The sequence below is a fragment of the Elgaria multicarinata genome, chromosome 7 (assembly GCF_023053635.1).
Source record: "Elgaria multicarinata webbii isolate HBS135686 ecotype San Diego chromosome 7, rElgMul1.1.pri, whole genome shotgun sequence".
In the NCBI taxonomy this organism is placed as follows: domain Eukaryota; kingdom Metazoa; phylum Chordata; class Lepidosauria; order Squamata; family Anguidae; genus Elgaria; species Elgaria multicarinata.
The window spans coordinates 15417553-15434398 of NC_086177.1; positions in this window are offsets into that span (position 1 = coordinate 15417553).

A 16846-nucleotide genomic window follows, 5' to 3' on the forward strand; every position below is an offset into this window, starting at 1 on the left:
ATAAGCAAAATGGGATACTTAGTAACTTCTCTTTCTTTTTCTTTCGTAGGACTTCTGTCCCTTTTTTAGTGCATTGGTGAAGCAGTAGCCCCAGCAATCACACACACACAACCTTAAATAATATACAAAGTAAAATAGATAGGCAACACAGCACTGCAAGATACCCACCATAACCTTGGTGAACAACTGAATAGATGTGGTGCAAGTGGATGATGTGCTGTACGGCATGTGGACGTGCTCAATGCCCTTGGGGATAATCAGAACCCTCCAAAGGGATAACAGTGGAAAGAGAAGCCAATGAGTTGCACGAGTTGAGGTGTGACATGGCTTCTCAAAGGCAGGTACCTAGACAGGACCGGCCAAATGACTGGTGGCACAGTCCCCACTGGGCACGTCTACTTATCCCTTACTGGTAATAAACACAGTTTTTGTTCTAATTCTTCTTGTTGTTGTGATTATTAGTATTTTTATTGTTATATTACAGTTATTGGCTGGGCATACCCTGGAGTGTGTGAACTATGACGGAAGTGTGGGGGGTGCATCTTGAAAAACCAACACATAATAGCACTTTGAAATGAGTGCATGGCACGAAAGAAATTAAGATTTTAGAAGTATTGTGACTCAAGCATGGCAACGCAGGGTCTGTACGCTCACCCTGTTTATCTTGAAGTTCCCTGTGTTCGTTTTTAACGTGGTTACCCGAGAGGAAGATTCTGATTTAGGTTTAACTTTAAATATTCCCAAAAAATCAGGGCATGCTCGGATTTCCTTCAAAATGGGCATGTATCTGGATACATTTATAAGCTCTCATGGTGCCCATTTTGATGTTTCTAATTTTAAAAGTGACGGAGATGTATGCACTTTTGTTAAATGGGGTTAGGGTTGAAACTTTCAAAATCCCCCCAAAATCAGGGCATACTCGGATTTCCTCCAAAATCGGCATGAATAAGGATCTAGGTGGAAGCTGTCATGGTGGCCAGTTAGAGGTCTGTATCTGGAAAAATGACGGAGATAACTGCATTTCTGTAAATGGGAGGAATCTTAAATATTCCCCAAAAATCAAGTCATGCTTGGATTTCCTTCAAAATGGGCATGAATCTGGATACATTTATAAGCTCTCATGGTGCTCATTTTGATGTTTCTAACTTGAAAAGTAAAAAAGTTATAAGCATTTGACATTTCAATGCAAGTCTATGGGGGGAAACACAGAGCACCGATCCGGATCCAGAACCCCACCGCAGAGCAGACCGTAGGCGGATCAGCTGAAAGCAGAGCGGACCCAATCCAAAAGTTGTGGATCGGGATCCAGCGCAGATCAGGGGGTCCATACACAGCCCTACTTAACTCTAAGTTGGATTGTGGCCTATGAGTTTGTTAGCCTATATTGTTGTGTCACTGTACGGAAGTTAATAACTTATCACCTTCTCTGATTAATTACACTTCATTCTTTGGGGAACAGAGAGACTTACCTCAGAAAAAAGTTTAATCTTCAAGTGTTTACAGATAGGTGCAGTATGATGAAATAGGCTCCTATTAATTGAGAACTGGTTAAGTGGTGTGGAGAGCAATCCTATGCCTCCTAGGCAGTGTCTGGAGGGGCCATACATTTTTGGGGATTCCTCAGTCCAAGGCCAGAGACAGCACTCTGACCTCAGAACTTGGAGGCCAATCTCCCTGCCCACTCCCTCTCCTTTGCTTTGGATACTCATACATACCCTAAAATTGTAGCCTATGAAGTCTCATTCTCAAATCTCACCTCAGCCATAAATTCAATAGATGGCTTTTAGGCAAGACAACATTCTCCCAGCATAATCCCACCCTAATCTGGAATAGCAAGATAATAATACTTCAATACCTTACAGGTTTTGGTGTTGTTGTTTTTGAAAGGGTGACTGGTGTGAAGACAAGGCATATCTTCTAAGGGTGGTGGAAGTGGTTTCAACATATTCTTTGGCCAGAAAGCAAATGTCTCAGAATGCAGTGAATTTGTGTCAAACCACTTCCATGCTTTAGAATGTATGTTTGCCTTCACTAGAGATAATGTATATGAAGCACTCTAAAGCAGGGATGGGGAGCCTCTTTCCATTGGAGGCCAAATTCAATTTTGGAGAAGCTCTCGGTGACCGCATTACAGTGGTAGTTGAGACAAAAGGCAAAGGGGCAAGGCCAAAGGTGAAAGGAGCAAGGCCCCAAATACCAAAAATACCAGCATGTTGTAGCTTAAAACTCTTACTGCCAGCAACCAGACCTTCTGAGCGGCATTTCAACCGTTCAGAATGAGAGAAGAACTGTACAAACACAAAATGATCGGTGTTTGGGGAAAGGAGAATGTGGCCAAGAGTATAGGGCTTGGCCATTTGGGAAACTCCAGAAAACTGGATTTGGCCCCCAAGAGGGCCGGATTTGGCTAAGGTTCCCCATCCCTGCTATAAAAGTGCTAGAGTTTATTATTAGTAGCTCTGAAAAATCACAAAACATTATTTAGTGGTACATTCTGAAAGAGAACCTTCTCAATCCTCCCAGAGTGCAGGACACGGAATAATGGGCTCAAGTTAAAGGAAGCCAGATTCCAGCTGGACATCAGGAGAAACTTCCTGACTGTTAGAGCAGTATGACAATGGAATCAGTTACCTAGGGAGATTGTGGGCTCTCCCACACTAGAGGCCTTCAAGAGGCAGCTGGACAACCATCTGTCAGGGATGCTTTAGGGTGGATTCCTGCGCTGAGCAGGGAGTTGGACTCGATGGCCTTGTAGGCCCCTTCCAACTCTGCTATTCTATGATTCTATGATTGTGTTATACAAACCCATTCAAATCTGATCAAGCAGCATTTGGTTGCAGACCCAGTGCTATTGTAGATCAGATGAGACCAAGGCAGCAAGGAGGAACATAAGATCTACTAAAGGCAGTGAAATGCAAAGACAAGTTGGTGAGTAATGAAAATAGACTGAGAAGGTTTCTGCTGATGAATTCCAGCTGTATAATATATAACAGTTACATTTTGACCAATCACAAACACATGGCAAGGGAGAATGAATGCAAATCCAAAGCAATGAAGACTGAGATGCCATTTTCTAACTCTTACTGTTTCAATTAATAGATTAGCAGACTTAAAAAAAAACAAAAAACCTTCCCCTTCATTTGTGATGTTCTTTCATGAGTGCCAATGCTTATATAGCAAAAACAACAGCAACAACAACCTACATGAGTGCAAACTAGAAACCTATAAGCAGCTCCAAAGTTACACACACTAGGTGAGGCACAGCCCAGGAACTCCTAATAGGAGCTACAGACCAGCCTCTCAGCAGCCTCTTCCTTGTAGTGGGTGAACTCCCCTAGGTGCGACTTGGAATTGGGCCCAGCAAAATAAATTACTTACCCCAAAAAGAAAAAGAAATAGAAAATTGCTGCTGCTTCTTTTCCTGACCCCAATTCCAAACTTGGCAACCTCAGTTTGCTCCAGAAGATGTCATCAGGAATGTAAAGGAGCTAAACATGTGAGCCCTGCCCCACCACTTCTTCTCTTCCCCCAAACATAACCCAGAAGTAGCAGGGCATGTGAGGTATCCCATCTTCCCTGACACCTAGCATACTTGCCACAGCAATGTCCAAGCAAGGTGCTAGTGAGTTTGGGACATGGTGAACCACTGGAAAGCCAAGTCTGCATTATGGACATGGGCGTTCTAGAGAACTACATTTCCACTAAGGGTGTGCTCTGCTCAGTTACAGATCCCTGGATCCGAAGTGGAGCGGGCCGATCCAGACCGCCAAAGCCCGGTTCCGGAACAGATCAGGGGAGGTCCAGATTGGTCCAAAGTGATTTGGACCGTTCCAAAGCTTCGGAGCCAGGTAAGTGGCAGCAGAGCCAGGTAAATGGGGAAGGGGGGAAGGAGGCTTACCTGGCTCCACCGCAGTCCGTGAGGCGACATCAATGGAACCAGGTAAGTGGGGAGGGGGGGCTTACTTGGCTCCGTTGTCCACCACGGTCCGTGCAGCAGCTTCAACTGCCGCCCAGGCCTAAGGATGAAAATAGGCCGCGGCCTATTTCCGGCCTTAGGCCTGTGGGGCAGCTGAAGCAACCGCATGGACCACAGCAGACAACGGAGCCAGGGAAGGGGGAAGGGGTGAGGGGGCTTACCTGGCTCCGTTGCTGCCGAGGTCTGTGTGGCAATGGCGGCGGAGTCAGCTGAGTGGGGGAGGGGGCTTACCTGGATCCCCCACCATCGCAGTCCGTGCAGCGATGGTGGCGGAGCCAGTTAAGTGGGATGGGGAGCTTACCTAGGTCCGTCATCCACTGTGGTCCGTGCTGTGACTTCAACTGCCGCCCAGGCCTAAGGCTGGAAATAGGCCTTAGGCCTGGGCAGCAGTCGAAGCTGCCGCATGGACCACAGCGACAGCGGGCGACGGAGCCAGATAAGTGGGGGAGAGGTCTTACATAGCCCCACTGTCCACCGCCACAGTCCGTGCAGTGGCGGGCAGTGGATGGCGGAGCCAGGTAAGGGGGGAGGGGCTTATTCGGCCCCCATTTTGTCCCCACTTACCTGCCTCTGCTGTCCACCATGGAGGCAAGTAAGTTGGGAAGGGGGGGAATGGCATCCGAATATTGTTCCGGACCTCCGGATCTCACTCCCGATCTGTTTCCAGAGCAGATCGGGGGAGGTCCAGATCAACCCGAACCAGTTCGGGCCTGATCCGGTAGGTTCGGAATGGGATCTGAAGCATTTTGGAGAGGGGGTGCACAGCCCTAATTTCCACAGCTCTTTGCCTGCTTTCACACAAAGGCCTCCAGAGAGATCTTAGTTTTTGCCCTGCTGCCGCCACCATTTCCACCAAGTAAATTTGGAAGGGTATTGGGAGAACTGTGAGGCAGAGGTGGCAGGGGAAAGCCCAGTAGAAGCCAGAGGGACCGAAATCTGGAAGGGTCTGGCTTATACTTGGGATGTTCACATTTTGTTCAATCCAGTGGATTTGTGTTTCATGGATTGTCAGGTGTCTTTCATTCTGTCGTCCGCTCATGGACGGAATTGGAATTCTTGCGTGAGAATTTCTTCTGTTTGCAAATGCGCATTTCCATAACCCATCACCCCAAGTTAAAAAACCATCCACAAGAAAAAGTGGGCTTCACTTGAATCTGTTGCCGATTTCTCCAACATCCTTATGCTGGGGTGAGGCTTTTCAAATGGTGGGAGTTCATATTGTGAACTCCCCAGTTCCAAATTCACCCCATAAGTACTCCCTTTTGCAGAGACTGCTGAAGTGAATGAGCAGGAAAACTGAATTTCTCTCACAGGTGTTTGCATTCCACAGCAGGGGAGGAGGATGGATGCTGAGGGACATTTCCCGACACAAACCTATGAACATTGCACTGTAGAACGGGCAACAGTTGAAAATGAAAAGCCAGGCAGAGAGGAGGGTTATTATAATATGGCTTTATTTGGCATGGAAATATTGACCTGACATCAGATGAAGCAAACATATTCTTCTTACACAAGAGGAAGTTTTACAGGCCTTCTTTGCCGTGCAAGCAGTTTATGGCAGACATTACTCATGAAAGCTAATTATCAAAACTACCATCCCGTCGTGCCACTGAATTGAAGAACTAGTGATATATTACTTCTGAAATAAATATTTGCTGTAAGCAACGTGTGTCCATTAAAGAACAGAAATGGAGCAACATGGGCTTAGTGAAAGCAGGGCATCTCACTAAGGTTTAGGTTTCTTTTCAAGGTGGCAGTGTGGTGTGCCGTGGAGCAGATACATGCACAAACGACAGTTCAACCATTTTCATTACACCCAACGTCCCCTCAATAAGGCTGCAGTTTGTCTTCATTTGACTTTTCTACCCTGAAGAAAACATGTTCCCTCTCTTGACTTCTCCCCCACCCCCACCCCCTGCTTTCCTGGAAGCTTTTACATTAAAATAATAATAGTGTTTCGAAACATCTTATTCACCCTTGTTGACATTTTAGCCAGAAAAGAATACATAGGACCCATTTGGTAATATTAGGAGTCTATGAGAGTTCCCAGCAGAAATAATGGCTTGGTTGACAAGTCAAGGTATAGGACTCGGCTTCAAAAATTTGCTCTAAGTGGCAATATACTGCACATGCTTATTATGCTTATTGAGATCCATGCTGAGGAAAATGGTGGCAACTGCTGTGGTACATTGGAATTGGCCCGTAAATGAGCTCTAGTCTTTATGGATGAGATGAAAGAACCCCTGGGAAGCATTTCACTTTTAAAACTAAAAAGGGAGGAAGCACCTTTATCTTCCCAAAGTTCGTTCGCCCACCCTTAGCCCAAATCATGCTTTTCAAGCAAGCGATACACAATTCACCATTTTCATTGCACATTTTCAACAACTTGCAGTCAATAAGAAGTACACAATGGAAACGTCACTTTTTTGGGTCAAGTCTATCTGAGTCATTACAGACTCCGTGTGACCCACGGTTCACCAATTCATCTTTGCCCCCACTCCTTTCTGTTTAAGCTCCGTAACAAATACTAAAGAAATACCCATCTACAGTGTAACGCATTGCCCAATTCAAAAGTCATTGAATCTTGAGACTTTGAATTGGGATGGATTAGGAATAGATCCAGGTGATCACTGTTAGAAGGTTTCATACCAACCCACCTGAGGTAAGATGCATACAATCTTCTCTTGGGGTATTCCCCACTTGGAGAAGTGGGTTCCCCTTACAACACCATTGACACATACAAGTCTCGGTCTTAAACCAAAGGCCTTATTCTGCACATAAAATGTAAGCAGTATTTTTCAAAGACTGCTCCACCCCCCTCCCTGCTGCCAGTGCAGATTAACAAGGAAACAGGGTGGCACAGTTTTATGAATGAACACACGCAAGACTGACATGGACCCAAATTAATCTGATCCATTCATCCCTGGTGTGTGTCTGTGTAATCAGCTTACAAATTCGCCATCCCATTAGCCTGGCTTTTAAAAAGGATTAGAAAAAGGATCGGTCTATCGACCTTGATGTTCAAAGGCAGTGTATTGTATTCATGAATACCAGATGCTCAAGACAAAACAACAACATCAGTGAGGTCATCCTCCCTAGTGCTCTGCTTGTGAGCTTCCAAAAGCAGATCTGGCTGGCTGCTGTGGCAAGCAGAATGCTGGTCTAGATGAAACCTGGTTTGATCCTGCAAAGCAAGTTTTATGTTCTTAAACATTTCCTTCATATCCTGTTCAGAGATTCAGAACAGATATACTGCCAATACAACTCCTATTAATAAAGCAGCAGCGTCCAGACATCTGAGAGATGAAGCATACCTTTTTCCTGAATAAAAATTGGAGAAACATTTCACTCTTGCATCCCTAAAAGGTTCACTTTTCTACGGTGGAGGCTGGTGGTACATATGTCAGCCAGAACTCTAAAGGGTCTATCCAAGGTTGCTTCCACACCTTGGATAGCTCCTTTAGAGTTCTGGTGGATTCACCGCCCCACTGACCGGAGCCATCAGCCTCCTTTGCTTTTAGAGAATAAATGTGAGTATAAATATACTAAATGTTTCAGTATATTCCCATCCTCTATGGGAGCGCTCCTGTTAATGGCTCCAGTTAGCCTGGAAGTTAGGACCATTCAGGACAGGCCTCTCAGGGTGCAGGATGAGTTTCAGGAGGGGAAGAAACAAAGGACTTTTTCCCCTTCCTCTCCACAAGACCTTCCCCTGCTATGCAATATAGAACTGCCAGTCTCAACCCTGAATATTTTACAGCTATATAGGGAGCGGGTGGGTGGGGTGGGGAAACACACAGGTCATCTTAGAGATGGAAAAGGCACCCCCCCCAATCCACATCCATTCACTCACCCATTCCAGGATACTTCTTATAAATTGTTAAGGACTTGAGATCAATGCCCCCAATTCCTTTGCTCTCAGTTTTCCATTTTTCTTTAACTGACACGTCTCAAATTATAAATTCTTATAAATTGTTAAGGACTTGAGCAGATCAATGCCGCCTCTTCCTCTGCCCTCAGCTTTCCATTTTTCTTTAACTGACACGTCTCAAATTACTTTCAACTAATTGACTCACACAGCCTGCCTCACATCTGGTTTCCCTAAACTTTCCCCCCTCCCCTATCTGTGTAGGCTCCATTGCCATCAACACCAGGAAAGCTGACAGATTCCTGTCAGGCAGATTGAGGGGGCGGGGGGAGGTTAAATCCGCTGTTACTTTAATTCACAAACTTATGCACTTTTACATACCTAGGAAGTCCCCCAGGTATTACCTTATTTTTGATTGACCCCGTTTTATTTCCAAGATGATAGGCACTCAACCACCTGAATTTACCCTTTGAAGGGATGAAGGAGGAGTCCAAACACACTCGGGTCTTTGCAAGTCACTCTTCTGGGTGTGCCTCCTCTGAAGTCAGGTAATTCTGCCATGCCTCTGCATGTAGACTGATTCAATGACCTGGTTAGACTTTATTGGGGAGACATGAGAAAATTACCACCTCCAGCTGAGGGTGATTGGAAGGTGGCCATGGCAGAGCAAGCAATCATGCAGAGTTGCAGAAGGCAGTCTCTTCTGGGTTCTTTGGTGCTTTTACATCTCCTGGCACTCTAGCAGTTCTTCTTGTGTGTGCCCTAGCACACAGTTTGGGAATTACTGTGATAAAGTAATGCATACATTGTTCATACTCTGGAAAGGAATTTACAGCTTGTTTTAGCATTTCTTATACACCATTGGATTTTAATGCACGAAGAAACAATTCTTGAGGAGTTAACAGGCCTTGAAGGTATTTCCAGGTATTTGTAACACGTTTTAGCTGGCTACGGCGTGCATGATGCAAGCTATGGTGTTCGTGAACACCTTAACGAAGCCTCGCAAAGCATCCTTAAACAAAAATCAGTGAAGAAATTCAAGCTGCCTAGGATAGAGAAACCTTAAGTTTCTATTTACTAGTCTATTAGATGGCCAATGAAATAGCACTCTGAAGAGGAGACGTTTCTTTGTACACCTAAGCAGGCAGAAAATTAAATTCTTCTTGGCCTGTCTGAGCTGGATTTGGGGAAATGTATCATCTTCTAACATTCCTTTAAGCAGTGATTTCTACCATCACCATCTCTTGATTTTCTAATCATTTGCACAATCTTTCCACTTCTTGGGAGATTTGCAGTCTGGCCTAAGGAGGAAGGAAATGTGCACTATAGCTATCTGAGCTGCCTAGGATATCTCGTATTTGGGACAGAAGAAACAAAAGGGATAAGCAGCTGGAAAGGACACCTGAGATTCCATAATGTCAAAGGATGGGGAGGAGAGAGAAACACACACAGCAGCTGCAGTAGTTGCAGCTGTGGCTATAGATCTGTGAAACTGCTGAAGACCCATGGAACATGGTGCCTGTACATTCTTACCCATCACACCCATTGATTGCCACAGTTCCATAACTGTACAGAACCCAGGTCTGAACATGGAAATCAGCTGCACACTGAAAGATGGCAATCCACAAACTGAGAGTCCCAGTTTCACTGCATGTTCTAAGCTGGTATTTCAAAGCTGCCTTCTAACCTGCCTAATAAGGTGGCCTAGCCTTCAAAATGACGCCTAAAGCACTACCCAGGATCTGATCTTAATCCTGCTGGTTGTTTTCCACATTTCTCTTCAGCTATTCTAGACTGGTTTGTTTTTGTTTTGTTTTTAAAGGTAGTGTCATGAGGTGAGAAATATTTCAGTATTCAAAAGGACAACATATCTAAGCCAGTTCCTGGGTTCTGTCACACTGTAGTGTTATGTTCTACAATACATGATCAAAAATAGAATTCCAGCCATGTCCATGAATATATATAGTTCTCAGTAGTTCACATTATGTTCCATGCAACAAAATGAAAGGGCTGCTACCTGGGATACAGGTTTGGGGAAGGGGCAATCTGCTCTTCAGTCCAGATACTGAGGTCACAGGTAACGAGAGCTACATTTAGCTCTTCTTACACCCACTGGTTCCCCAATCTGTAGCCTTTTAGTATCTCTCATATGTTATCGTTTTCCTCTTATAGCAAAGAAGTAAAGTACTGTGTGTACCAGGCAGGGAGAGGGGAAGCAAAGCCCAGAAACATGCATGCCTCCCCCACTCTGAGATTCAGGCCTTCTTTCACAAATACATTTTCACAGCCTGACCAAGCTTTTACTAGTCCTTTAATAATTATCAGTGCAAAGCTGTTTGGCTGGCTGATAGCTGGGGTGCATTTCATCTATTGAATACTAATGAATTTTCAGGATATAACACTTTGAAAACGCTTTGAAAACGGTATATGCAATGTTTCCTGGGCCTGAACAGTTGTCAATACTGTTATAAACCGTTATAAAGCAGTAGTGTAGATCCTGCCCTGGACCCTGAGCAAAATTCTTCATGCCACCAAATATCCCCTTCAGATTTTTCAAAAAGGAGGCTGTTTCAGGAAAATATTGATTTGGTAAAGAAGATTTAAGGAAACAGAGATGAATTCTTCATTTGCAAACCACCAGTGTAAGACCTGAAGTAGACATTATAGCAGGCAGGAACAGCAACCCTACATTGGGCATGTCTAGATGGGGCGATATATTGGGGATCATCCCAGGATCATCCCATCGGGGCTGGGGATGAACGGGGTCGGGGCTTTAAAAAAAGGGGGGAAGACTAACCTTTGCACTGGAGCGCTCTAGCTCCTGTTTCTTTAAAACAAAAATGGCGGGCGTGACTTCCTCTTCCTCCTGGGACGTCACATGCCGCATGTGGACTGAGGGGGACGATCTCACGATCATAAAATCGCGAGATCATCCCCCTCGTCTAGCCATGTCCATTGTCTCCTCGGAAACTATCATTTCAAAGTGCCCTAATGGGGGTGGGAAAACTCAAAGCAGACTGACAACGGATCACACATTTTGTATTATTAGACATTGCCAGAGATGGACGCATAGGTACTGTTTTCTGTATCTGACGTAATGTCAAGTTCTAACCTAATTCTTCCCAATTTAGAACAGTAAGGCCTCATCTACACCAAGCAGGATATTACACTTTGAAAGCGGTATATAAAAGGCAGGAGCCACACTACTGCTTTACAGCAGTATTGAAGTGCACTGATAACTGTTGGGGCCCATTGACACATACCATATGCTGCTTTCATACCACTATATCCTGCTTGGTGTGGCTCCTGCCTTTTATATACTGTTCATACCACTTTCATAGTGCAATATACTGCTTGGTGTAGATGAGGCCTAAGTAAAAAGTGGCTGCACTGCAGAGGTGTTTTCTTTTTTGAAGTTAGCTAGAAGTGGAATTAAAAATAAACGTTCCAAACAACATTTAATGCAGCACTATATCTAGCAATGTCCTTTGCTGTGGCCAAGATGTTTCCACCATAATGTTTCTCAGTCCCATTCACCAAAGGTCCCTTCCAATGTTAATTACAAGTTTCTTCCTTATAGGTTTTCCCTGCTTTATTTCTTCCTGTTCAGTATGGCTGGAGATTAGTGATTGACTGCCCATGAATCAGTCAGCTTCTTTTCCCAAGGGGAGGGGGCATTTTCTTTCTATTTCTTTGTAAAGAAATAGCATTATTTCACCATTTTAAAAAGGGTAGGGGAAAATAATGGAAGGAAACTAGTCATTTATCTACCCATCCACCACCATGAGGAACAGAAAGTAACTTATGAAGCCATTTATCACTACTCCCCAGCTGTGCTGAAGAGAAGAAGAAAAAATAAAACTTGCAAGGCTGAACTTGCAAGAGGAAGCTTCCAGTTAAATATGTAATAGCCCTTAAAACCTCAGTAGCACTTTGCCTCTCCATGCTGGACAGACTGGCATTGCAATAGTATTTTATTTCATTTTTAATTGCTACCAGTCAAGCCTGATCAAATACAGGAGGACAACACAGAAAACATGGGAATACAATGATTTGGCCACAAAATCGCCATAAAAAGTGAGTTAGCAAAAAATCCCAATTCCAGAGAAACAAAGCGCATGTGGAAGGAACCAGTGACTGGGCCCTTGTGTCACACAGCGTGGAGACGTGGAAGGTGAGCATCAGCACTATCTAGCTGAATAAGCAAGTCAATCACACTGTCAGGGTCCCACTCTCTTTCCCGCATCACCTGCTTCTTACCATGATTCTGTGGCTAATGCCACGGAATCCAAGGACAGCAAAGACCCAGCAAAGAGTTAGAAAGTGGAGGGGATGCCAAGAAGTCTCTCTTCCCTCTCCCTCCTCAGCCCCTTCCTTTGCCGGCTTTCGAAGTAGTGGTGGACACTCATTAAACTCATCTCCCTGTTTTTGGACACAGGAACAGTTATTTAATGGACATACATGAAGAGCATCAACAGAACCTTTACATTATGGACAAGAGTTCTTCAGGGACTGCACACCGATTAAAAGTTTCTCCCAACATTTCTAAGAAGATAATCTTGTAGAAACTGGCAAAGGACAGACATTTCCTTTTAGCTCTTCCTAAAAAAACAAAAAACTCTTGATATTTTGTTTTTCGAGTAGGAGGGGTAAAGTAAACCACCCCCTGCAAGGGCAGGGAGTTCCTAATGTAGTTGATAGGACTGTGTTCAAATCTGCTGATCCTTGTGTTGATAATGTCCACCCATGCAAGCTAACATCCTTTACCATTTGAATATTTTTATTGTGCTCATTTTCCATCTGTAGCTAAAACACTCATATTTCCACCATTTACACCTTCTTATTCTTTTGTGATCACAATTGACCCAGAGGAGGTTTAAAGCAATATGTAAAACCTTTTGCCTTAAATCTCTGTCACTTCACATTCCATATATTCTACTACAAGGGGATTTATTGTTTTGTAGTGTTTCAACCTGCATTCTCATTCATTCTCTCTCTCTCTCTTTCTCTCTCTAGGGGTGTGTGTGTGTGTGTGTGTGTGTGTGTGTGTGTGTGTGTGTGTGTGTTTTATTGGAGAACTTCATTAAAATGGCATTGGAGTTGTTAGGACCGGAATTAAAATGAGTGAGGGGAAAATGAGACTTTGCATGTCAAAGCTATGGGGTGTGTTTCATCTTTGCATGCACACGTTTAACAACGCAGGGCTACTTCATGTGCATACAGCAGTTAAGATAAAAAGGTGTTAACCATTCAAAATATTAAAACATTTCTGTCCTGGTGCTTTAGAATTGCAAGAAAAAGTACTTAAATATGCTATCAAGAAGAAATTAACATTCCAGACCCACAGAAAGGATTCCTATATAGTTATATCCTTGTTATTATAAAGAAAATGGATTTTTTTTAAATAAAAAATGATGTCATTCCATCACATTGGAGTCATTGTCAAATATTTCTCATTGGAGTTTTAAAAAATAATGACTAAATTGGGGGCTCTTTGATCCCAATATCTGATTAGTAAAGTCTGTTTAACAAGCAAAGGAAGGTTAACCTTAGCTGAGCAAATAAAAATAATAATCACATTATGTATTTTGTGATGTGTAGTTCTTTAATGCGGTAGAACCAGCAATGGCTTTAAGGCTGTAGAAGCAAGATTTAATTACTAAGGAAGTTAACTCCCAATACAGCATACTTGCTTATAACACATTGTACCGAGTTCTTCTCAAATTCGTGAAGAGAACTGGCAGGTGAGGGGGGGGAGAGATACCCATTGAATGTAATGAATCATGGATCAAAGGAAAGAATGACAAAATAAATTAAGGAATAATGTTGAGAAAGTGACAAAGAATAGTGATTACGAGAAGCCAGTGGAGGAAGAGTGAGGAAAGGGGCACCAAAGAGGACAGAAAAGCAAATTTTGCTGAAAAGAAAAGTGGATTCATTCTCACAACTATAAACAGTCATGGCTTTCCAACACCCTCCAGGAGATTCAGGGTTTTCTTAAAAAAAAAAAAATTAAGTAAAATACAGGTGACCCTAAAACCAAAACACTATATGGCAGAGCAGTTTCCTACCTGAACTTTGGACCCATGTTGGTGTGATTTACAGGTGAAGGAAAGGGAAGGTTCAGAGTTATACATGACTTTACAAGATTATATAGTGCAAAAAGTAGTTCTTTTCCCCTTTCGTTGGGTCAGAATTATAGAGGAGACAAGAAAGATGTTAGAAGAGGACATATGGGCTGGTTCAGACATGGCTGTCACTTTCATTTTTGTATTCCAGCCTCTATATTTGGGGCTTTGTGCTTAGAGGGAAGGACACCTAAGGCAGCACACCAGGTATGGATTATGGACTGGCAGTTACTTGAAATCTCCAGTTTTCTGCAGTTCTTGACAAGAAGCATTTATCAAGACCCTGGTGGGCCACCATGCTTGTCTGGTTGGTTGTGTCTGGCTTATTAGATCACTTGATCAGCAGTTCTGCTGTAGGTCAGTATCATCTGTCTGGTCACCTAGTACAGGAGCTGCTGGTCCATTCTTTGCATGTTCAAACAATAAAGAGGTGTGGATAGGAGTCAAGCTCTGGTGCTGTGAGGTTTGCAAAAAACTTTTATTGATGCTTAACATTTCGGATTAATGAATCTTTTGTCAGGAGCTAGAACAGTTTAAAAGCAAATGCTGTTCTAGCTCCTGACAAAGGATTCATTAATCTGAAACTTTGAGCTCTTTGGATATCAATAAAAGCTTGGTGCTTTTTCCCCTCCCATTCATTCTCAAACAATAAAGAGGCAATGTAAACTTTAGAAAAAGGTCTTGCTCAAGTCCTCTACCCACAAAGAAGGTTCTCCAGTATAACCTGCAACATCCCAGATCACTGGAATAAACTAAATCCATTCATGTGCATCTTCAAATTTGTTATAATATTTGTAAGTAAAAAAGCTTGCATTGAACTTTGTGTGTTAAATGTTTTTCACAACTGCTTTGTTTTTGCAAATGACATTCTTTGAGGCCAATCACTAGTAATGCACCAAGTACAATCAGTCATTCTCAAACATATTTCAACACTTGTTTTTAATAACGTAAAGAATTAAATTTAGATCAGCTAACAAATGCAATTAAATATAATTTGTACATAATCATATATGGAAAGTGTTAGTTGGGGGAAATAAACTTTCCTACAAATTCTTGATTGTGTCTGCATTCATATAAAAAGCGGTCCCTCCTCCAAGTGCGGTAGGTCTAACCCTCATTGTTCTTCCTTTGTACATGCAAGTGGCTTTCCAACTGTAGGCAAATCCATTTATCTACCATTCACAAATCTGTCTTGGGTGAGAAAATATCTATAAACCTCAGCATGGTCCATTACAATGATGAACTAGGCTGGGTCTACCTCAATTTCATTCAAAATTTCTATTAGCAGGAAAGGTCTGTGTCAAACAAAATACGCAACTGCTTAATAAATCCGGTGAATCCAAGTAAATTGCACTTCATTAAGTCAACGTCTTTGAGTTTCAGTAATATGTATGCATATTATACGCTCTACTACCACAACCACAAGGGCTGGATGCTTGAGTTTTTAAAAGTAGATTTCAGAGTTATCAAATATTTGATTCTGCAATGATATGGTAACACCACAGACAAGAAGTATCTACCTTGTTTTGGATGTTGCTTAGGGTGTGTGTGTGTGTATTTTTAAGCAGTGTACATTTATTTTAATAGCTTTTAGGCCAAGCATGAGGTTTTTTAAAAAATTAATATAATCAAAACATATTTGGGATTGTTCTTTCACTGAATTTGAACCAAGTTGCTTTTAAACAAATTCTAAATATCTATCCAGTAGCATACAAATGTGAAACAGGACTTGACGTGAAGTGTGACAGAGCAAAATTGGCTGGCATGATCTACATTTCTCTTCAGTTGACTCCAAACATGACATGTTCACTACACTCATCGGAAAGTTTTGAAAATCAAAGGAAGGAGGACAGGACAGGAATAAAATGGAAAGAGATGAAAATAAGACAACACAAAGAGAGGTGATGGTCTCCCCCGCCCCATTTTGGCACTTTGAATAATTCTGGCACAACGTCCTAGTACTTTGCTTACGAATTCCATTCTCCAAAATTCTGTCAAACAGAGTCAGTATAATCCAGAGAATATTTGTGCATACTTAACTTCCACTGGTTTCAAAAGGACCTCAGCACTTACAGCTCTGCCTGGATTGCAGCCGATGAATTCTAATTGTTCCAGCAAGGCAGCAAAAGCCTGTGTTATCTGAAGAAATATTGAAGCCAGCCAACTGACAATTGTGCCAATTTGCTTTAAACCACTGCGAGGGGGAATTTACATGTTATGCAGAAGGTGGCACTCCATATTTTTGCTTTGTGTTTTGCTCTATAGAAATTGCCAGATATTTGTCACACTAGGCGTTCACAGTGAAAATAATGTCTCCCTGTCTATTCTAAGTCACTTAACATGATGTTTAAAAGCACAATTCAGTGACAAAAGAATCCCCTAGAGATGAACGGGGGAATGTATTCACTGAGCTTTCTAGTTCGTGAAAATTCAGCTTCTCCATATTGTTAACCCACTAAACTTTGTGGAAAAAGTCAAGGTATAGTAGAAGAGGGAATTTCTAATATTTTAAAACAACAAAAGCTATTACCAGCCACCTAGCTAGTAGCGGTGTGCACTCTACACCGGAATTATCTGGTAACTGAGAATAACCGCAGAGCATTCGATCTTCCAGAGCAAAGACTGGCCGCTTCCAAACGATTAGGAATAGCCACAGTGCTGTCCCTGACCATGTTCTCCTCCAATCACAGTGTTTGAGGGAGTGGGAAACACTAACTGGCTGCCGATTCCGGACATCAGGGGCGGGGCGAGAGGGAGCGTTTCATAGAAGTCAATCATCTACTTTTCCACAGAGGGAAGTGCTGCTAGGTGGGCAGGCGGGCTGGCATGGTGAGTGAGAAAGTTTCTACACCTGAGTCTCTTTATTTCAGTGGC